This window comes from Sipha flava, unplaced genomic scaffold (assembly GCF_003268045.1).
Source record: "Sipha flava isolate LNK unplaced genomic scaffold, YSA_version1 179_pilon_pilon, whole genome shotgun sequence".
NCBI lineage: Eukaryota > Metazoa > Arthropoda > Insecta > Hemiptera > Aphididae > Sipha > Sipha flava.
Window position 1 is genome coordinate 905202 of NW_020272149.1, and position 25541 is coordinate 930742.

The following is a 25541-nucleotide window of genomic DNA, read 5'->3' on the forward strand; positions in this document are numbered from 1 at the left end:
GCTTTAATTTTATCTTCAAAATATAATCATACTAATTTATTTTAGCTTATTTAAAAGTTAATAATTAATTTAAGTAATATTTAGCATAATACTTATCATAAGTTTCATTTTGGTAAGCTTATGAGCAAATATTTTGAATATTGATTTGTATGTAGCTATTCTTTAGTTAAGTATTTATGTATAGTATTTGACTTATTTAAATCATAATTATAAGAAAAATATTCTTATTCTTATATTAAATGTATGTATAACTTTAGCAAGTATGCCTCTTGTACAAACTGAAAAGCTCATGTAGGCTGTGTTATTAGTAAATACTAATTTTGCTTGTTACATTTTTTTTTACTTTAATTATGTTGTACTTTAGTAAGCTGATAATCAAATATTTGTATGTGTCATACAAGGTGCTCAATGTATTTTAGGGTTGCCATTATTTTTTAATTATAACTATTTTTATGTCATTATATGAAAATACAATAATTATTAATTAGTTTCTGTTAAAATACATTAAAACATGTTACATTTTTATAAAATTTGTTAAAAATGTTTTTTCTCATATTAAAGATATCCTTAAAAAATATTATTTAATTTTTACATATAGAAGATATCTGTATACTTTTATTTTACATGGCAACCCTAATGTTGTTTTGATAATTAATATATGTTATTGTTTATTTATAAAGTATTGTATGTATTTTTTTTATATATAATCATATTTTTATTTTATTATTATTTTAATTGATTTATTATACTTAGATAATAGTTATATAATTAAACAAAAATCTTATAATAATTGTATTGTTAATTTTTACTGTCGGTACTATCATTGATTAATAGTAAAATCAATGTTGCCAGTTTTATCAATAATTTAATATACACGTATCTACTATTTACTTATATAATTGATATGCTTTTTCATGAATATCAAATAATTTTAAACAGGAGAAGCAAGGTATGAAAGATGATCATAAAATTAAATGATTTCTAATTTTACTGACCAAATAATACTTTATTAAAAAAATGTATATAAATTAAGTAATACGTTTTTAACAATTACATGAAAAAATATTATATGAGCTGTACGTTTAAAGGGAACTTGTGTGAGTATTAGATATCTGTTATTCAGATAAATGAGTACTAAAAAAACATATTTATTAACAATAAACTATACATGAACGCAGAAATTAAAAAAAAAATTGACAAGTATTTTTAAATTTAAAAACAATTATATCCTTTTACATTCAAAAAATAACTACGAAATCTAGTACAATTAACTGTGCTTGAACTATTTGTCACGATCGTTAACACAGAATTTTTCGACATCCGTGTGAGTGCTACTGGTAACCAGTTCGGCCAATGACGAAACAACAGCCTTTGGCAGATTGCCGTTGATACCACTTCAAGTTTGTTTTATAATCATTATAATAAATTCAACATTAACTTTGTGATAACTGTGACATATTTGTTAAAATACTTAAATTATTAGAATTTAGTGAAAGTAAATTTTACTCACATTTCAAGTCTATTGTAACTTTTTAAAAAAAATTAATATTTATTTATTTTAGATTTCTTTTTTTATTAAATGTGTCCATCGGATGTAAATGTATCTTTAAACTCTGAAACACAAATTTTTAGTCGGCTACTCGTAGACTGTTGTACTTTCAGCATTACACAATGTTACAAAATATATGCATACGACGTTTTAAGTTTGATTCGACGTTGAATGGTAGCGATACACAAAAACAGCTGAACACTAAACAAATAATCTTTTATTCTATATCGACTACTATCTTTATCGATATCCGGTTGATATCCAGTGGGTTATACGGACTTATAGTATTTATACTATTTGTGTATTATGTATGTATATATTTGTGTATTTATATTTACACAAAAATTATAACGAGATATGAGAGGTATGTAGTTTGCAGATAGCATATTACTGGAAGTATAAATCCTCTTTGTACATTTTTTTTCGATCAGTTGAAATATGTATATATTTTATTTGTACTTATAGTTTTTAATTTTAAATAATAAAATTTGAAAAATTTGTCAAAATATGCAAAATAAGCATAACAATTTTAAAATATGCACTCTCCTGCAAAATTTATCAAATATGCAAAAATATATACATTCAAATTTTAGATCTGATATCATGATACTGAAAAACGAATTTATTTCACACTCTGCTATATTTAACAATAATTAAAAAAGTATGCAAATGCTAGAAGTCCCTAAGCCTAGTGATTAGCATTAATTATGGGAAAAACCGATAGAAAATACTCGAAATACTCGATTGTTCGATGTAATCGATTGTTCTCGATTGTTTTAGTATTCATGGAGTGATTCTCTCTGTATCAAAATCAGTTGAAGTAATCGAGTGAAAAGTGCTGGTTAGGTTAGATAAGGTCTAAGATAATATAAAATTTAACTAATAGGTAGTGGGTACTATAGATTACTTTATATTTGTAATCGATTTGACAAAAATAAAAATGAAAAATTGTAAAACATTTTGATATTTGTGTTTTTTTCTGTGTCTTCGTTTCCTTTCTAAACATTCGAAACACGTTTATGAGCGAATAAAATGGTACTAATTTATTATTGCCATACCAGCAATAATAATTGGACTTGGGCAGAGGTGTTCCCATTAATTTCTTTAAGAGTATACTACAGGGGTGACCAAACCGCGGCCATACTATGACCTTTTTTTTTTTACATTTTGGCTCTTCCATATTTCTTAATATATTTTGTGGCTTGCGAATCTCTTCTCACTTCTCGCTGGTCACCCCTGGTATACTATACTCGTATCATCAAATATAAACATTTAATACAATAAAAATATTTTTCTTATGGTTTATAGGAGTAAAGCCGATAAATAGCGTGTCAATAATATGGAAAAAATTTTAAACCAGATTTTTTATACATCCTCTTTATATTACGTATATTATTTCGTCAATCTTTACAAATATTAAAAAAATCAAGAAAAAACATTGGTATTTTCTGCAACTTATTTTCATCGTTTAATTCTTGTCGTTTCTTACCTCGTGGAGCTGAAACTGCTGAACGGTGATCTTTCAACCAAATCTTCACAAAAGGTCGTGGATTGAAATCTGCAACTGAAGGGCCATTAGTAGAGATGAACATCAAATCTGATACATTTTCGATGTTTAAACTAGTCCTCAAATCAGTTATTGTCAAGTTCATATCTGAAAATCCTCGTTCGCAATCAGCTGTTGAAGTCAGGAGTATGGTTAACGCCTTCATGAAACTTGATGAAGCATTTCTTAAACGAAAGTCAACTACACTTTCAAATTCGGATAAACCTAATTTCCGTGATACTATTTTAACTTAATCTTCTCCCCTGGCATCATTAGTTGCTGTTTCGAACACTTAATTTAAATTATTTAATTTAATTAAAACATTTAATTTAAATGCCATTTATGTTGTTTAAATAATTGTAAAATTTAAATTTAATATTATTATAATTTGCAATTTTTATTACCTGAAGATCTTCTAGCATTGTGCTATCTTTTGAGCCGTCAAATAAGTGATGCCGCATTCTGTCAACTAGATCCAGCAAAAATTGTAGCCTGTTGATTCCTCCTGATTTTTTTATTATAATATTGATATCCTTATGAATCTCTTTCCGAATAGCTTCTATAATTTCTTTTTCTTTTTGTCCAGGTTCAGCTTTCAGACTTTCTAAAATTCTAATGGTTCTATTTATTTCCGATTGGGCACGCATTAAGGTTGTTTTTCTGGACTGTAATATGCAAGATAACATTGCAAGCTCAGAAAGAACATCGTAAAAGAGTCCAAGTTCTTCTAAAAAAAAAGAGGATTCCAATTTACTTCGTATGCCATTTGATATCGCATCATGTTCTTTTTTTTGTACTAACATGTAAATATATTCCAGGATTATTATTCCATACAGCCTTTATAGTTTGAAAACTGCTTGCAGGCCAACGTACATTCAAGACGCGACCGATTTTTTTCATTTCTATGCCTACTTCAACACAAGATTTGTCCAAGCCCCTTGAATTTTTGGGACTTTAATGATAGTAAGCATATAGTTTGTCCATTAAGCTTTGGAAACGGGATACTCAAGTACAATCTTTTATAACATCGTATACTGAAAGTTCGAGTCGATGACATAAACAATGCCAGTTAAATATATTGGGAATTTTCTCACACAGTTTAGTAGCAACTCCACCTTTCTTACCTGTCCATCACACTTGTGCCGTCACTGGCAAACGAAATTCACATATTTAATGCAAACGATGATGATATTCCATTACATTTTAAACTTGACTAAAGAGCTTTCTCAATACTTTCAGCATCTTGTCTATTTAACTCAATCAAGTCTAAAAATGCTACAATTGACACTTCTGCATCGATATATGATAAAATATACACAATTAGTGTGCATTTGGTACTCAGCGTTGTCGATTCGTCCACCATTATGGTAAATTTCGAATTCGACTGTATGAGACGTGAAATAAGTCGTTTGCGCATCTCCTTTGCAATGACATTTACCATTCGAGTGGCAGTTATTCTACTATGTAAGGAAGAGCCTAAGTCTAATCCATTGCTTTGTTGTAATTATATTAGTTCTTCAAACTGGATAAGGGGACGGTGATTTTTTGCTAAGCAATATACTGTTAAAAAAAGTCGAGTCGTGGAATCCATTTCTGTTTCAGATATACGTTCGAACATCTTATCTCATACTTTGTTTGAGCTTTTCATTAATATGTTTTCTGCTAACACATGAGCTTTGCTTTCTAAATGTTGTTTAATTTTATTTCTCAATGAAGCCAATTGATTTTTTCTTTTATTCCCAGCTGCTACTATTTCAAAGCCTACCCACTCAGATGAAATTCGAACTTTATTATCCGAGTAAGATTTTTGAAACTGAATACTATTTTTAGCTTGAATACAAGTATTACATCCTAGTTTCCCATTTTTACTATTTAACCATGGATTTTTTCCATGAAACTCTATCACCTGTTCTTTTGTCCATAATGTCGGCCAAATGTTGGATACTTTCAATACATCTTGAATTTGACTATCAACAGAAAAATCAAAACTATCTTCATTGGGCGTTACTAAAAATGAACTAGTACCAGAAATATCAATATTAGTAGTGCTTTTAGTTTTTTTTTCTCGTGGTATAAAAAACTTATCAAGTGTGCCGCCTGCGCGTTTAGAATTTGAAGTCATATTTTAATAAAAAGAACACTTTAAAGTCTACTATTTCTATATAGTTATATAGTTATATAGTATAGGACAATTTATTAAAATGTTGAGTTTAATAAAACTTCTCAAATACAAATATTACTCTAGTAAATTATAATTAATATTACAATTTATAACTTACTTATTTACGTTTAAGTTAAACGTTTAACAGTAGGTCGCACAAAGTGCAATCGTATTATAAATTTTACATGTTGGTGGTAAACTGGTAACGGATAAACTGATTAGTGATTAATTGTGTACACCACTTCTTTCACCGTACGTGATACGACATTTCCTGGTATCCGAATATCTAACGATTATGAGCTATGACGACTATAGAATATTGTGTTTATTCCAGTTATAAATTTAGGGAACTGGTTTGTTATAGCCCCGCAATCACCATTCTGGTGTGTTATCGCCCAGCCAATCATATAACAATAAATATATCGTAAAAATAATCTAAAGATTCGACGGAATAAACGTACCATTATTACTATGAAGTACCTATTATACATGGGCGTAGCGAGGGGGGACAGGGGGGCACTTGCCCACCCCTGCGCCACAAACTGAATTATTTTTGTTTATACCAAACGTGTAAGTTTTACATTAAAATCAAAAATTAAATAAGATATAATTCTAAAAATAATTTGGTGGGACCGAGTGATATCTATACGTGTAAACATTTTGACGTTTTATGTGTTATCCAATGGTCTATCTGTAGATTATTGGAATTACGAGTTTAACACTAATCATTTTATGTTTTTGCCCCTCCCTGATTCAAATTTTAGCTACACATGCTATCATATATATATATATCACAAAATATGGATCGATATAATCATATAATATCGATTGTGATTGAGAATATACCCATAATATTGAAAAAAATCTTGAGTATATGGCGTATATGTAGGGTGGCCAGATATAAAATACGAAAATACGGGACAAAGATAAGTTTTTTTTTATTATGAATAAACATCTATTTTTGATGAAATGCTTAAATATTTAAATTCTTAAATCTTAATAATAATTGATAGTTAACAAATGTAACTTACTAAAATAATATTTTTTGGATATTTAATCACAATTTTGAAAATTATAAATATTTTTTTGTACTTAAAAGTATAAACTATAGAAACTATAATATAGTGTAATATTAATATGATTTAACTGGTGTTCGAAGTTGATGCTTGGGTATTTAGTAATACAGTTTTTCACTCCTTCGGCAAATATTTTTCGGACGAATGTATATTTTTTAAAAGTTTTTTATTTCCCAATAGAAAATCATGAAACTCGGAACAGTTCTCAGTGAAAAAATGTTTTACGACTAACATGGCTTTAACAGTTTTAACATCAAATCGGCTTTTATCATCAGTCCACAAGTTATTCATGTCGGAGAAAATTCGTTCAACATTTGCATTAGAACCTGGAATACACATTAAAAATTCCACAACGATTTTTAAATTTGGAAAGTCTTCATCGATATCTGCTGTTTTAAAAACATAGGTCTATTTTTCATTCAACGTGTTAAAAGATTTAATATTTTGGTTTTTCTGTAAATTGTTTTTAATAATAGTAAACTTATCAAATAATTCTGACTCATTAAATGTAAGATTAGGGATTACATTTTTTATTAATTGTATTGTATTTGAAATGTTTTTCCAGGAGAAATCGTCTTCTATATTTTTTAAAGTAATCCATGAAACTCCATTGAACTTACATAGTGTTGGATTTGTCCACTCGGTAATATAGTCTGAACATGTGTCAAAAAAAATTGTCCGGAAGTTATTATATATATTTTGTGTCAAAATTGATTCATCTCTTAAATTGTTTAATAATTCAGTTTCCTTAATCGTCATAAAATTGTTAATATTTCGCGACTTAGTTTTTAGTAGCAAAGTGTCTATATGACTTTTTACTTCAACGATAGACAAATTGGCTGTTTCTACACTTTTAATTGTATTAAAAAAGGGTTCACATTGAGTTTGAAGAAATATTGTAAGTAGAAGTAACAATGGATTTTCAAAAAATTTTTTTAGCATGGCTGGACATTTTTCAATAGATAAAAAATAAGACTTCAAACCCTCAAACATTTCGATAAGTCTTGTCAACGCCGGGTATAATGATAACCAACAAGTTTTTGAATGTCCTAATACTGATTTATATTCTATATTAACAAAATCACAAAACTCTTTTAGTGCGTGGACTCTTAACAGTATATATATAAAAATGTTAAAATATTTTTCCCAATACCACTTGAATGTCAATAGGCAAAGTGTCAGCAGCAGTTTGTATTGAGTTATTTAAAATATGTGCAGCGCAACCAATACCAATCAAATTTGTGTTAATTGATTCTTTAACTTGTAAAAAACATTGTTTTTTCCTCTTCTACTAACACCGCCAAAATTTGTATTAGTGTTATCCGCTGAAAAAGCTATTACTTTCTTTAAGACGCCCCAGTGGGATAAAACTTTTGAAATATAATCAGTTAGTAGTAAAGATGTTTCACCTGACAACTCGTCAAACTCGAGTATTTTAGTTTTAACTCCTTCATTTGGAATAAAATAACGAATCATTACAGGTACCATTTTTTGAGATTGATGATTTGACGCGTCTGTTAAGACACTAATAAAATTACATTTAGACAGTTCAATTTTTAGCATTTAATTTGCATATGGATAAAAAACATTTTTTATTATTTGTGCTGTTTTTGTTTTGCCACAAGAAAACTTTTTGTTAAATAATTTCCTAACAAGTTGAGATGTACAATCCATTGATCTTATACTATGATTATGTTTACATATGTGATATGCAAAAACACCTTCATCGGCGGATTGATTATTTTGATTTTCGTTAAAAGATTTTGTATTGAAAAAGTCGATTACTTTTTGGGATTTCTTTGCATTACTGGTTAATTTATGTCGATTTGTTTTGATGTGTTGGTTGATATCTGACTTGCCGCCGTGGTCGATACTAAAAATACCACCACATACAGTACATTCCACCTTATCTTCCTGGCCCATCTTTTGACATTTTGTAATAAATTTGAATTCGTTTTGTAAACTTTCGTTAAAAACACATTTTCTTTTAGGCATAGTTATTATTTTAATTGTTAGTTCAACTTATGTTTTACAGTAGGTATGATAGATTTTAAGATGTACACAGATAAATGATTACACACGAAACGCTGAACGCTGACTACAGACTAACTGAGAAACAGGGAAAATATACAAATTATAAATATTTTGTTGAAACCGAAATTACAAGAGAAATCATAATCTATTTACAAATGATATACACACATTGTGCTATTATATTATGTCTTATCGTCGGTCGCGACGTCGTGATCGTAATCGTCTCTATGCGGGCTGTGATCCTTTACGACGAAGACCAAAAATAACTTTATATTCGAATAATTGAATTCGATACTTGTCTTACAAATTGTTTATCATAATAGTAAAAACATCATTATTCTACAAATGCATAATTATAAACGATATACATTTACTCTGTAAACTGTAATTGATATTTAGTACAGATAGAAGAAGATTATATTTTTAATTTTATTTACATATTTTCTATGATCTATATGCAAATAATCATATTTTTAAAAAACGGGACAATATAGCGTCTCGGAAGCATATGTCGGGACAACGGGACAGACTTTTGAAATACGGTACTTTCCCGTATAATACGGGACGTCTGGCCACCCTACATATATGTAGTATACCTTATGGGAACACCCCTGGATTTGGGTATTCTAACTCCCAACACCCAGTTTTGATCATTTAAAATTATAATACATAACATATTTTAAAGTTTAAAAATTTGATTAGGTATTTTATGGTTGAATTCAACAATTCAAATTCTTAATGACGGCTTGTAAAGATGCATTCATTAAATTAAATATTACAAATGTAGTAGTATAAAATTGACAAATTTTAATGGTATGATATCGTGATATTATATTTTATTTTAGTTTTTATCCATTTTTAGTCATAATAATATTTTTAAACAGTAATTTAAACATTTTTTTAACTTTTTTTAAACTTTACCATATAACGTTTTTTTTTATTTACTATTTATTGATTTATTGAGTTGTAATTTAATAAGTATCAATTTTTATTGTTTTAAACAAGGATGTAAGTTTATTTTATTTAAATGAAGTTGATAATAAACTAAAATATTCCCAAAAAAATACGACTTGTTTAATTTTATGGTTCATTAATATATGGTAAATAAATATAATATATTATGGTTAATGTATTTATTATAAGTAATACAACGTACTTATTAGTTTAATTATTATTCAAACGAACGAGCGATTTCATAATATAATATTACACTAGCTACTAGAATTTTAAATTTTTTTTTAATAATCAGTAAATAATTATCAACTAAGTACTAACCGAGGGATTTTTTTCGAGTGAATCTCTCGATTGTTAATTCTTCTCGATTACTAACCTCTCGATTGTTCCCATCACTAATTAGCAGTACACGAGAAAACAACATTAACAGCCAATCACCAATATCGAGAAAAATACCTATAAATAAATAATTATTATGTGTGTGTTCCATACAAATTATTATCCGTTATCGTCATGGATGCATCCAAAAACCGCACACATTTGATTTTAACCCCAAAAAGGTTGGTAGACAAAAACCACACACTTTATGGACTGCCAGGTAAGTATATCGTACAGTCAAATACTGCACATTTAAAGTGGGTAAAAACCTCACTATATAATGTATTTTGTATAGACGAATGTTGTATATATAATTTTAAAATTAATTGTTTTATTCAAAAGCTATCTTATCGCACGTTGATGTGCTCGAAAAAAATAAGCAGTACATTTATCGACCGAAACGCATGGTATAACATAGAGTTTACATATATAAATATTTATGTATAATGGATTTTAAAACTATTGATAGTAATAAAGGTTGTGAGACGGGATGGTCTTAATGGCCCAATAAACCATAAAAAAAATATGACCGTAAAGTGAAATTATTAGGACTACATTACAATCATCGTTACGTACCTGCACTCCGATGTCCAATCAGTCTGTAATGTAGGGATGTCGCAGCTAGAGTGCTAGAGACTAGTGAACCTTGTCGTCGCACAGTTTTTGTTTATTTAATCACGTACTTGCGTACTCTCCTATTATTATCTTTTAATCTTTTATTCTTTTTTTCTGTATATTCAAAAAACGTTATTAATCAAAGTGTCTAAATAAAAAATGAACGATTTTTTTTAAGGTAGCTAATAAAAAAAAAATTGAATTTCTTGATGTTACAAGTTCGATATCAAACAACAGGTAGTATTAATTTTTTAATTACCTATTAAATATTTTGCTATATATTAACTATTTTATTCTTGTTTGTATAATACTAAAATGTCTATAACATAATGTACTTAAAATTTACAAATTACAATTTAGATTTGTCGATAACATTAGTAAATCATTTTTACCGGATACAGTGGCGTCAAAGATAGGTTGGTAGAGCAAGAAGAGGAAGAGGAAGACGTTGATATAAATAAGTTTGTATTATAGCATACTTATTCACAAATTAATCTTAAGTATTTTATCTTTATTTTGTTACTTTTATTTTTATTTTAGCGATGACTAATTCTAGTGATGAAAATATTGATAAAGAAGAGACTAACACGTCAATAGACTTTACCAATCAAAACTACGACAATATTAAAAATCTATTTAGTTTGACAAAAGTTTCCGGTTCAAATGATATAGCCCAAATATTAGTTGAAGGTCCCAGTCAACCAAAATTAAAATAATATTCAAAAACTGTATATGGTGTTGGAAATACAAAAAGAATGAAAAGCTTTAATTCAAGTTGGTATAATCTGTTTAATTGAATAGAGTATATTAAAACAGATGATTCTGTTTACTGTTTTCCTTGCAGATGGTATATGATGGTATATATATCGTATTATAGTGGTAGACTACGTTATATCAAACTTGAATGTAAACACATGAATTTAACACTAAGAAAATGGTTATAGGCCTACAGAGGACAAGCAACAAAACGAAAAACAAGCATTTTATGAAGATCTGAATACTATATATGAATCAATACCCAAGAATCATCCGAAGATTATCCTCGGAGATTTCAACGCAAAAGTTGGAAAGGAGAAAATATACAGACCAACAATTGGAAAAGAAAACCTCTACACACTTTTCAACGATAATGGTAACATATTAATTAATTTTGCAATATCAAAAGGGCTAAGAATAAGTAGTACTTTTTTCCCACACAAAAATATCCATAAAGAAACATGGGTTTTACCTGGAGGCAAAACTAAAAATTAAATTGTCCACTTCATAACAGATTCGAAAATAAGTAATATCATAAAAGATGTCAAAAGTTATCGGGGGGTATTTGCCCAGTCAGACCATTTCTTATGTAAAACAAAAAACAAAATTAAGTTACCACAAAGATGGACAAAAAAGTTGAAAAGAGAAGAAAAAATTGATACAGACAATATAAAAATTCAGAAATATTACATCAATATAAAAGCGATCTTAAAAATAAACTAAAGGACGGGGTAGAAGCAGAAAATATTGAAACTTATTGGAAAAAAGTAGAGGATATAATAAGAACAATCGCTGTGCAACACCTAGGAAAAAAGAAAAGAGTAAAAACATGAATGGTTTAACGATAAATGTCAGAGAGCTATCGAAGAAAGGGATAAAGCAAGATCATTGATGCTTACAAACCCAAACACAGAATATAATAATGCATTTACATAGAAACTTAGAGAAGCTAAATGCACAATAAGAATAGAAAAACGGCTATGAGAAAAAGAAAGAAAAGAACAGATCGAAAAAAATGCTACAAACACAAGGCTATTCTTCAAACAAACAAAAGAACAAAAAAATGGGATATATTCCCAGAACAGAAATAATGAGAGATGAAAACGGAACAATTGTAACAAATGGAGAAGAAATTGTAAGACAATTTGGAAATTACTTCAATGAATTACTCAACCCGCATACACGACAATTCAATCCACAAATAGAGTACTATACTGCAGAACCCGAAGACATGGACCCATCAGACGAGGAAATTAGTACAGTGATAAATGGATTGAAAAACAACAAATCACCGGGTGATTAGCTGTGGAAATTTTTAAGTACGATGGAGAAGAATTGATAAATGAAATAAGTAAATTAATTAGATAAATATAGAAGACAGAAGAAATACCAAAAGATAGCAATTAGCAATAATCTGTCCAATCTATAAAAAGGAGAGGTTTCGAGCTATCAAAACTACCGAGGAATATCACTGTTGAACACAATGTATAAAGTATTATCAGGTATCATATTAAACAGGATTACGCCGTATACAAAAGACATTATTAGGAACTACCAGTGTAGTTTTATGAGAGGAAAATCCACCATAGACCACATTTTCACAGTTGAGAAACATTATGAATTCAACAGGGACTTACATTTCTTGTTTGTTGACTATAAACAAGCATATGACTCAGTCAATATAGAATGCAAATGGACCGAATTCTAATTTTTTTATACCATCTAATTATCTTTTTCTCACATGGATAATAAGACAATATTTAATATTGTTTGTCAACACCCAACATACATATATTAGTTCTGTTTAGAAATGGCAATAGGTTTAATTTTTGATTGTCCTTTCTTATTTGTTATCTCAACCATCTCATTTTCAAACTCTGAACTAATTATTAAAACCTCACGTCTATCTCGTCACTTCATCACACACACGCCTTTTCTGTTTATTTACAATACATTTTCACCTAATTTTAATTTTATTGAAATTACATCCTTAGGATTCTATTTTCGATTTTGTCTTAAAGTCCATGTACAATAAGTATCTCTATTTAGAATATTATGGGATAATTTAACACTATTATAATAATTATCCATGTGGAGCAGTGGTGACCAAACTTTTTTTACCTCAGGCCATAAAAAATGTATTTTTAAATTTTTAATTTTTTTTTTTACGTAAATGTAAAATATTATAAATATGCAAATAAGCGTTGTAATGTAGAATACTTTAGCGGGCCAGTTATTAAATGATGGTGTGCCGTAGTTTGACCACCACTGATTTAGAGTGAACGGCCGCTATAAAAAAGTTCTTCCATAAGTTTTTCAACAACGTACTCGGTATGACAGCAATCTGAAGACATATCATACGCTTGCCTCGAATATATCATAACTCGGAGTACAAATCCAAAAGATTCTGTTAGCATGTAAAGTTTAACTCTATATTTGTGCCGTTTGTTTTTTATGAACTGACGGAAAACAAGTCTGCCACATAAAAGGACCATCGATTCATCTAACAATAAATCTTGACTCGATTCATACACTTTCTCCATTTTTTTATTGAAATAACTAACAACATTTTCTATTTTATTTATTCGATTATTTGGACTCAAAATGAGAAAAGTGTAGAACTCTCAAAATTAGCATGAATCGATTTCTACTCATGTGAGAGCGAAAAAAATTAAAATAAAACAATTGACTTTTTTTCCACTAGTCTTCTAAACGGTTTGTTCTTATTGTTCCAGTATGAAAAAGTAAAACCAAAACTATTTTTATATCTTCTACAATAGTATCTTTCCACTGAGAAATTCGGCTAGATAAATTTCCAGCAGTCGATATAAATATTTCTACAGCGTATGAATTGGTTTCTTGTACAATAAATTCTATAAATTCGTCAGTAAATGACATACTAAAATAATCGATTGGTTTATTTTCAAATGGTCGTGTTTTTAAACTAGCGGTTTTAGAAAACAAAACTTTATTTAAATATGGTGTTTTTATTACAAGTAAATAATTTTTTTCAATTACTATTCAAGCTAAAATTAATTTTTCTACATTTTTTCAGGCAGTTTAAGATTATAATAGAAAATATCCTAATTACAAAACTATATGTAAACCATATAAATATTAAATATCATTATTAGGTATATTAAATTTACATGCAGTGGCATAGTTACGGGGAAGGTATAAGGGGTTTCCCCCCACAGATAGATTTTTAATAATATTTGATTATTATTTATTAATATTTACATATTATAGTAAAATATTTTGATTTTACTGTTATTAGGTATATATTGAAAATTGAGTAACAAAATAATTTTCATTAAATACGGAACATAATAATACTATTTTAAATGCAATATTATTACATATGACCTCGTTTTAAGATATACTAAGAATACTTAAATACTTACTCTTAAACACCTCTCCCCCTCAAAAAAAAATTGTATCTACGTCACTGTTTACATGTAAATAAATATTTATTACATTTTACGTATATAAGATTCAAAAAAATAGTAATATTATATCTTGGATATAAAACAATAGTATAAAGCAGCGGTAGGCAACTAGCGGCCTGCGAGCCTTTTTTTATTTGGCACGTGTTACATTTTTAAATTACATCACACAATTTTAAATTTATTATCGATACTCCATCTTATCGATATAATAATTGTTATCTGGTATTAATATTGTTGAATGTCTAAACGTCATAACTCAAAAAAATTTCGATTTTGAGTTGGCATCACTGCTGAAACCGCGGGATAATTATTATTATTTATATTAATTATTATTATTATTGTTATTATTTGCACTCATTTTTTTTTCTATCTTATTTTAAGATTAAATCAAAGTAGAATGTGATAAAAATATAAAATATATTTATTGTACTACATTAGTTGGGGTCATCCGGTGCAGCACAACGAGCGATAGTTTTACGCCGCGGGTGATTATGGGTGGATATCGATAAAATATACTTGCCTCTGAAAATGTTTGAGTTCGCCATACCACTGCATACAGGTAATTTATGATTTTTATGAAAGAACCAAGTTCTTTTCTGGTTGAATAAATATTCCTACAGTTCTGATACTAATATTGGTTATGGTGTTACCACACAACAAGTTCACTTGGTAATCAAACTATTGTTAAATTAACATTAACTAATATTGATTTATTTTTTATTTTTTTCCTTTTGTCTTTGAATATTACAGCATTATGATTAAATTAAACATATTACAATTTAAGCAACGTAACTATTATGCAACATATATAAGTATAAATTAAAATAAGGAAGCTAGAGGAATAATTGAAATTTATAATGAAATTAATGATAGGAACAGAGCGAGAGTTGAGGAGAAGATTGGAGTCGGGAGTGATATCGGAATGACCAAAGGAAGATAAAAAAAAAATTAATTATCTGATAGGAAGGAGGGAAGGATAATCAAAAATGATGTGGTTGAAATCTTAGATTGAACTCTCGTGAAATGCAGTACAGAGGGGGGAATAATTGACAGATAGCTTAAAAGAGTGGAGGCTGTGTTCAATACTGAGGAGGGTAAATACCACGAAAACAAGCCTCTAAAAATTTTGAGAAATCTGAACCACGGATGCTTTGGAATTACAGAGGCAATACATCTGTGTCAAGTAGTGAAGTTATGTAGTAGGAAGGACATAATATCGATTTATTTAATTAAAATAATATCATCAGATAAAACTGTCAATATAAATTTTATTTTATAAAAAAAATTTATTTTCTGTTATTTTTTAGAAAAAAATAACACAAAATAATCATCGAACAATAATTATATATATTTACTTACTAGCATTAACAAAGTACAAGTTATTTAGGTGTTATTTTAAATGTGGTCTCGATGAATCTTTAATCGTGCATACGACATTGTCGTGTACTCTAGTTAATTTTTCATCCCAACTTTATAATTCATTATATTAATTAATTAATAATTATAATCAAACACAATCTATGTAATATTAACGGAGAGACTGGAAATAATATTAATTATATTAATATTATATTCATTAATATTTGTTGTTATAATGGAAAATAATATTTTATTTTATTTAACAGAATAGGCGAAGGGGCCTACAGTACAATATTTGAAGGAAAGGGTGATCACTGAATGTCTCTTTAATTTATATACAATTATTTTAGTTCCCAAAATAAATAAGATGCAGTTGATTCTAAAATTCACTAATTGCAGGTTAATCAGTCTTTTACAATATTTTATAATTGTTTGGATTATAAAATATTACTCCACTCCTCTTCTCCCAGAAATTCATCCTAAGTTACACCACTGAGTATACCGTCAGTGGTTTATTTGGTAAACAATTATGTACTTAAATAATCTTATATTTATTTTAGGTTTTCTTTCTATTCATTATTTTTGTTTTATAAAAGTTTATAAAATACCTTATGAATTTTAAAATATTTTTTTTGCTTTGTTATTACAATACAAGTAACTTAATAAACATAAAATACTACTAACCATATACTTTCATTTATAATTTAAATATAAATTATAATTACAAATTGTAATTGTTATAAAATTACAAAGCCAAAGTCAAATTAAATTGGTTATTGATATTTTTTAGGGGTGTTGACCAGTTGTGCCCTACGATTGTTATCGAGATTTTAAAAATATACCAGTTGCCTTCAACCAAATGTACCAGTTGCCCTCACATGTTAATATATACACCATAGGTTCCCAAAGTGTGCGCCGCGATGTATGTATAAGGGCGCCGCGCCGTCATGAAATACTATCGGGTCTAACATTTTCCTTATGATTAGTCATGTTATGACTTAGAGAAGGGCGCCCAGAAAAAACCTTGGATCAAAGAGGACGCCTTGAGTCGAAAAAGTTTGGGAAACACTGATATACACAATATTACAATATATTACAATACATAGCTCATAAAATAGGGGAGGTAAATATACAAATCATTAATAAAATATAAAATTATTTATAAAAATAAATATGCTTCTGAAATTGAAATTATAATATATAATATTGTATTTTGTAATAAATAATAATAGCCTACTTGGTGCAAAGCAAGTATTTTACCAAAACGCGTAATTTTAGATGTGCTGAGTGGATAATTATTATCATTTATTATATCTTTGTATGTAATTTAATGGTTTTTAGAAATTATTATTTGATAAGATGTATACCTACGTCTTTGATAAGTACATTTTAGTAGAAGATATACGGAAAGTACTGATGTTGTTAACACGATGGAAAATATTACCGCGAGTGTTTAGTAAAAAGAACAATATTTTGTTAATTTTAAATAATTATACTTTTTATAAAGATCGCATTACACAAGCTAGTGTAAAATGGTGATTTACATTAAAGTAATGTACGTCAAAGCTGTCTTTAAGTGAAGAAAAAAACGTTTTATCAAACACAAACATTTGCCGCGTAAAAATTTAACAAAAGTAATAATTTCTAATAATTTATAACAGAAAGCTGTGGATGAAATTTCTTAACGACCATTAAAATGAATACGAGAAGAAGTTCAATCAAATGTATATGATATAACATTAAATCGGAGAATCCGAGTTGGGTCATGAGTACTAAGGGAAGTTGATTTTTGGTTAATTCCGTTGATCTTATATACAAGAATGTTCTATGTCCAGTTACCAGCGTTGTCCGTGAATATCATACACTAAACCTACATCTAAGCGTTGAATAGATTGAGCGAGTAACTAAAATACGATCAAACGGTTGGCACGTACATTGTACTATTTTACTGGGTACTTTATTTTTATAAATAATTTTGTATTTTATTAATGATTTTTATATTTACTTCCCCTATTTTACGAGCTATATATTTTAATCGTTTATATATTAATATGTGTGGGCAACTGGTACAATTGGTTGATGACAACTGGTACATTTCCCTATAGGTAATTTGGGGGGAATTGGTATAAAAAAAGGTACTTTTGGGGGCAACTGATACATGCCCTTTTTTAGATGTATAGTTATAGTATACGACATTTGTGTTACTTATAGCAATGATATAGGAATATATTATTTAATAATTAATGGTTATATAAGTCTAAATATATAATCAATATGTAATGGTATAATCAATATACGATAGACAGAAATACAAAATAAATTGTAAAGTTAGAGAATATAGAAAAATAAACTGTGCCATTAACGATGACATAATTTTGATATTTCCAAACAGTGTTGCTGAGTGCAGTTGCTATAGAAAAACCGGTTTTGTCCGATGGGATGAGGGGTCACAGATGGTAGAAATAATGCTTTTAAACGAACCGTAGCTGCAGTCACTAGAATAGTTCCTGGATAGTCTTAATGATATTTTAGATTTTTAGTTAAGCAAGGAATGAATTGGTTTTATCCACAAATACATATAAAATTATATAAATTGTATATAGGTATATATGATTTTATCAAGATTATTTATTCTGTCCACAATATAATATCAAATAGAAGGATTACTTCGATCATCAACTATTCAAGCTATTGTAGCTATCAAGTTTGAGTAACTTTTTTTATTCTTCTGGATAATTATTTCCAGGTTCTCGATTGTTTCCGATATATTTTTCAACAATAATAATTATTGTATACTTTCTTTTTCCATATTTTAAATTCTGAATGAAACGAGGAATGCAATGGTTAAAATATACCTTTAGAAACATTTGCTAACAAGGCCTACTGAATATAGTATTATATATATCAAACACGTTTACCCTAAATATGTGACCTTGGATGTACACGGAGAGTTTTTTTGGATGTTTTCTTCGTTTCTGTCGGCCATTGATTTAAACAAGATAAAAACCTTTTAACTTAGGAATGTGGAAACAGCTTGCTCAGTCTATAGAACCTTATAGGGTGTAGATAATTGTATTTTTCTGTACATTTGGTAATACTAAAGACCCCTCGGTATCGTGATGAAAAATCGCAATAACATAGTGGTACACCTGCTACCCTCATCCGATTCGGACTGACGTCGCTGTGTCGCTACTAATAACCATAAATACTTTATACATTACATGGCCACGGCACGTTATAAGAAATAAAACTAGTTTGACTGGAAAGGATATATGTTTTTCTTGAGAATATATGAAAAAGATCGGCGCAATTGAATTGGGTTCCAAGAATTTACTATTGAATTGACTCCCTACCTTTTTTTTGGAAAAATATATTGGTTACCAAAATGTTATTAATAATTTAGTTAGGCGTTTTTTCTTAAATTAGGTTGACGTCAGTCACACACAAGATAATCGAGTAAATTCTTAAGTTTAATACATGGTTAACGGTATCACATTTTTTATATTTTACTTCGTTACATTGAGAGTTATAAATCTATTTTTTTACACAAAATTATTTAGTAAATATACTATAATAGCCAATAACAAAATAATACAATAAATAATATTTATTGTATTATTTTGTTAATTTTTAATTATTGTTTATATTATAAACAATAATTAAAAATTAAAATACAAACAATATTATAGCTGAACTCATTTATAAAATATATAATATGTATATTGTGTAAATAAAAATTAATTCAAAAAATATAAAAACCATACAAAATGATAGAGTGTCGTTATAACATATAATAAAAATATTATATTAAACTAGACTATAATTGGTTCGTGTCGCGAAAAAGTAAACGCGTATAATATTATGAGAACCCCTTTGTTAAATAATAATATTTAACAATTTTGGGAGCCAATTCAAATATACATTTTCGGGAGCCAATTCAATGGTTGCCAAAAAAATAACTACATTATTGAATTTAATTCCACGATGATTAGGCTCGAAGATCAATTTATGAAGGTTGTATACTGTGTGTATAAAAATATGTGAATAAAAATGACAGGAGGTTGTAGATAGTTGGATGATAATATATTCTATTTTACCGTTGTGTAGACTTAGGTAAATTTTGTTAAATCGTCAAGTTTTAAAAGTCGAAATAACAAATTATATTGAAATAAATCTTAAAACTATAAGATTGTAAGATTTTTGAACATTGGAAGTTGAAATAACGGTGGAATACAGTCTTATTTATGTTAATACATTTTTAAGCTATAAAAAGTTAAAATACCAAATATGTTAAGATTACTATACTTGAATGAACACTGAATAATCAAGATTATTTAGAAAAAAAACCTTGGAGTTGTACATTTTATTTTTATAGTTTTTGATTGTTGTTCGGTGTAATAAAAAAATAAAAAAATATTTTGAGAATCTTAAAAATATACTGCTCCGTAAGTTATCAACTAAATACGATTTTCAAGTAATTTTATAGGTATTTAATAACTTTTTAATAACATTTGGTATGAGTGGAACATTGTTTGGATTTCTTCTGAAAAATTAGAACATAAAAATCAATTAACAAGGATTTTGGAAATATAGAACATATTTAGTATCGAATATATTAAATACACTAAAATCCAAGTGTTCTGATGTGAATAATTTTAACGACCGGAATAAAAATAAAGAATGTTAAATGAATATTATAAGGTCCTCATTGAAATAGTTTAACTTATTGATTTTTTATGTATTTATAATGACAACAAATTTAATCTACATGGTTACATAAATTGCAGCTACTAATAAATAAATATAAATTTAATATATAAATATAAAATTCGAATCGAAGAACATCATGTCGAATAAATTTAAATAAAACAACGTCTGAAGAGTGCTTACACCAGGGGCGTATTTTTTGGGGAGAGGTGCCCAATTGTCAACTACGAAACTGACCGATTGCGGTCCAAATTCAGGTAGTCGTATTTCATCCCAAATATAAGTATCCTGATGGCGTCCAAATTGGTCCAAATTCCTTGGTTCAATAAAAAAAACAGCTTATAATTAATAAAATAAAATATTTTAAATACTGTATAGGAAAATGTTGTTAAGTTTTATTAAATAATAAATTAGTTCAAAAAATGGTATGAAAATTATTTTAAATTAGTAATTACAAAATTAATTTTGCAAACCGACTTTTATAAAGTAAATTGAAAAAAGTATTTTAAAAGTATTTAAATACACGTAGAGTATATTTTGTATTTTTAAGATTGTAAATAGTGTATACATATACATATAAATAGTCAAATAATAAATTGTTTACAATAAAAAAATGTTATGAAATACAAATAATATGTCAGTAAATAATCAATAAATAGTTAAATATTAAAATAATAAATTTAAAAAGATAGGGGTAGATTTTTAAAACTCATTATTTTTCTAAAATCAAAATTAGATATTTATAAGTATCTAAATTTTGTAATTTGGGTTTGTATAATTTTTTTTCTTTTGTTAATTTGTTTAGTTGTTTCCTTCGGAGCAGAGCCTGATTTACCAAATATATGGCCCAGGACAAAATAAAAAATTGGGCCTATAAGGCTATAAATTATAACATAAATAAAGAATAAATATACACAAATACAATATGAATATCAAAATTATACTTAATTCTTTAAAGCACTTGTTAATAAATACAATTAAAAATTATAAAATACAATTATTTTAAATAAATTATTAAAAAAATTTTTTTCTGGTCTTTTGTTTGGAAAATACATCTATAATTTCATCAAAATCAATATTTGCCGTGACATCGCTTGACCTACCATTTCAGGTTCTAAAAATGGTAATCCAAATATATACATTAAAAACTTTCCTATATCATTATCTTGGTCTTTATAATCTATACTTGGCCCTAAAAATTATATTTTTTGACGTTTCATTATCTGTTCAGTATTGGCTTCATGATTGTAACGTCAAATTTACTTTATCCTATTAAAATTTCTTTATTGTATCTTTTAACAAAACGTTCACAACTTTTAATTGTACAACACCATTTTTCTATTTCATTAGCTAATAACTTATGAATTCGAAATTTATCTTTAAATATTACTAATATTTGTTTATTTTTTGCGCTAAACTTTTCTTAAATTTCCATTATTATAAAACGAAGAACCAAACAACACTAACAGCACAATATACTGCTGTGTTCCTCTAGCAACCTTCCAATCTTAAAGTTTATCTGTTTTTTTTTCTTTAATGGACTGGAAATGACCACGCCGAATATTGGTAATAGCGTGAATCGTGAATACAATAATTATATTTATGTCAAAGTACGTATCGGACGCAATTGGGATATTTATTTAGGTTTGATAACCAATTAAATAGTATTTTCTACCTACTATGTTCGGGACGCAATCGGGATAGGTGAAAAGGTAAAAAAGTTACTTTGGGCCATAATCGGGCAACACCCGTCGACTACCTCCCCAGAAAAAAAAATACGTTTTAAGAGTCATAAATAACTTTCTACAAAAGTGTAGAGAAGGAGAAAATTTATTTATATTAATATAATAATATAATATAATATAATATAATATAATAATATATATAATATAATCCTATAATAATAATTGTTATAGAATTTTATGTATTTTTTATTATAATATTGCAATTAATATATTATTTATTAATTAAAATAATACAATCTATATCTACATAGGCGCAAATAGTGTTTGAGATTTGGGGTGGCTGAAACTCAGGTTTATATTGAACACTTTATTGACATTAATATTACAAAAAAATTTTCCTCGCTACAATCAGATTAAATATACCAATCAAAATCATAAATTTACAATACTTAAATAAGTATGTTTTAATCACAGTAAATTATTAAAAAGTAAATTACATTAGTTTTCTTCTTTCTGTTTTAGAAAACCAACCAAGTCAATGGATGCCATAGTAATTACTCTGTAGTAGGTATATTGTACATGGAATTACTTATGAGATATATTATATATACCTATTTGTGTACTAAAAATTAACAAGTGGATTGGGTACTAGGGTATCATAATATATCTTAAAACGAAACTCCCAGAACGCATACTAATATGTTATTCTGAATAACTTATTAAGTATTCGATAATATTATTGATTATAAATATTAGTATTGTTATTTATAATCAATGGCAGTAGGTTTAACAGAACACATTAGTTAAAATTATCATTATAGTTAAAATTTTTTTTTATTACAATAGAACTGTCGATGTTCTTGCAAATTACGATTTGTATTTTTATTTTACGTGATGGTTTACAGAGGTCGTACAGAGTTTTAATTTTCAGAATAGTTAAGTTGAAGTAAAATTAATTATTAAAATTAAAACATGTATAATACTATATAAAATATTGGAATACTGTACAACAAGTTAGCCTAAGTGACTACACACATAATATATATTTATGTACATTTAGTGCGGATGTACCCGGGGTAAGAAGACGTACTAACAAAAATCAGATATCGGTAATATATTCACTACATACTTGTTTTGTCTTATTTTAAATGTACATTCCCATTCTGTGACTCTCAGAGCTATTTGTTTTATCGTTTGAACAGATAAGAATAAAATAATTATTCATTTATTTAAGCCTGGATTTTTAATTTTTGAAGCAATTTTTGCATATTCATCTAGATGTATGCAATGTAATACAATTCCTATGTATTTATATGCTTACGAATTATAATTATAATTAATATTATTCCTACAGAATATATGTATTTATATATGCTTAAATTCTGTAAATATGTCGAAAATATTATATAATTATATTAAAATGTTTTCTATGAACATTTATGAATGTATACTTACACTATTGTTTTGATTTTTTGTTTTTTTTTCTTTAAATCAATACTGAATAATAATGAACATCATCATTTAGTGCATATTATCGGGGGAGAGGGGGTCCCGAATCTCAAACCCCCTTCCCAGAAGAAAAAAAGTTCAAAAGTCATAAATGACTTTCTACGAAGGTAGGTATCGATAAAGACAACATTAATTTATATAATATACTAGTAATTAAATTTATATTTTTATTTTTAATAATAGTAGAATAATATAACTGTTAAATCATATCTTATGTGTATTTTTTATAATATTATAAAATCACTTATTTTTTAGAAAAATTTGAAACACCTCACAAAAAAATTTTAAAATAAGTCACTGCCACCAACGATAATGGCCGGCATCCGGTAATAAGATTAAGAGTATTGAAAACAATCATATTGTCTGCCCGTCATACACGCAACATAAGGATTTAGACGTCTTGTATTTCTAACCTACCAAACGATCTATATAATTCTCAGGGCTCATAACTTTTAGCATTTACATTTTTTTTTTTTTTTTTAAGAGGTCCTAGTAATACCTATGTGAGCTATAAATTTGTTTCAAATAACTAAGAAGTTAAATACGAAATTTTGTGTTGCATATTTTTGCATATTTAGAAATTTGTTATTTGCTATTTTGCTTTTTTAAGTCTTTTACAGTTCCGTAGTTTTTAATACATTTTTTCTTAATGATAACAAGTAATTATTGTAGTATAAATTATTTATATTTGTAATTAATTCATGTTAATTAACTAACTTTTCCTCTTTTGTTTAAATTATCTATTTATTTATATCAGCCACGTGATTGATATTTTAATGATAAGAGGAAAAGAAATCATATATATGATACTTTTTTCACATATTTTTGTATTTTTAGTGCATATTTAAACGCTTATATAAATATTTTTATGAGCATATTATTTTTTTTTTTTTTTTTTAAATTTTAATTTCAAATATACAATCTGTACGATTTGCACAATAAGCATATGTGAGCAGTGTAACAATAGAAATAGAAATAAAAAAAATATTTCAGACGAGAAATTCGTGATTAAAGGAGCCACCCATTAGTGACACTTTGGCTGATGTAAATAGTGCATTGGTATGCTAATAGTTAAATAGTTAAATTGATAATTTATTAGAGAAGGTCACGACACCATGTTCTTTTCAACCTGCGTTGGGGATTACTAGGTAGAGTTCGAATGGAAAGATCTTTTATGAGTGGATGTAGTGATTCGATAGTTTGAGGTGAAATTTATTGTAGAAAGTTTTGGCTTCTTCGTTAATTGTTTTTATATAAAGGTCGTTATGGAGTGTATGATTTGAAACGAAATATGGGGCATTTGTAATTTTGCGGAGTGTTATATTTTGGAATGTTTGAATTTTGTTGGTGTTTGATTTTTTAGCTGCTCCCCAGAGTTGGAGTCCGTAAGTCCAAATAGGTTTTAAAAGAGATTTATATATTATTATTTTTGTTTTTAAATTTGTAAATTGATTTGAATAAAGTGATTTGAGTATGCGGGAGCGTGAATTTAGTAACAGTCTTTTAGTTTTTATGTGATTGTTCCATGTTAAGCGTTTGTCGAGATGAAGACCTAAATATTTGACCGTGTCAGATGTAGGGATTTGAGTATTATTTATTGAAACGTTAGGACAATGTCCTAGTTTTAATGTGAAGGTGATGTGGACTGATTTGGTACTATTTATTTTAACCCTCCATTTTTTGTACCAGTCCGCCATTAGGTCCAGATGGAGTTGAAGAGTAGCTGAAGCTATATCTGGGTTTACGTGCATTGACATAATGGC

At 27.6% G+C, this 25541-nt stretch overlaps 1 pseudogene; it reads right to left on the reverse strand.

The window, feature by feature from the left end:
• Nucleotides 1–2973: 2973 nt before the first annotated feature.
• LOC112680695 lies at nt 2974–3556 on the reverse strand (annotated as a pseudogene).
• Nucleotides 3557–25541: the final 21985 nt, after the last annotated feature.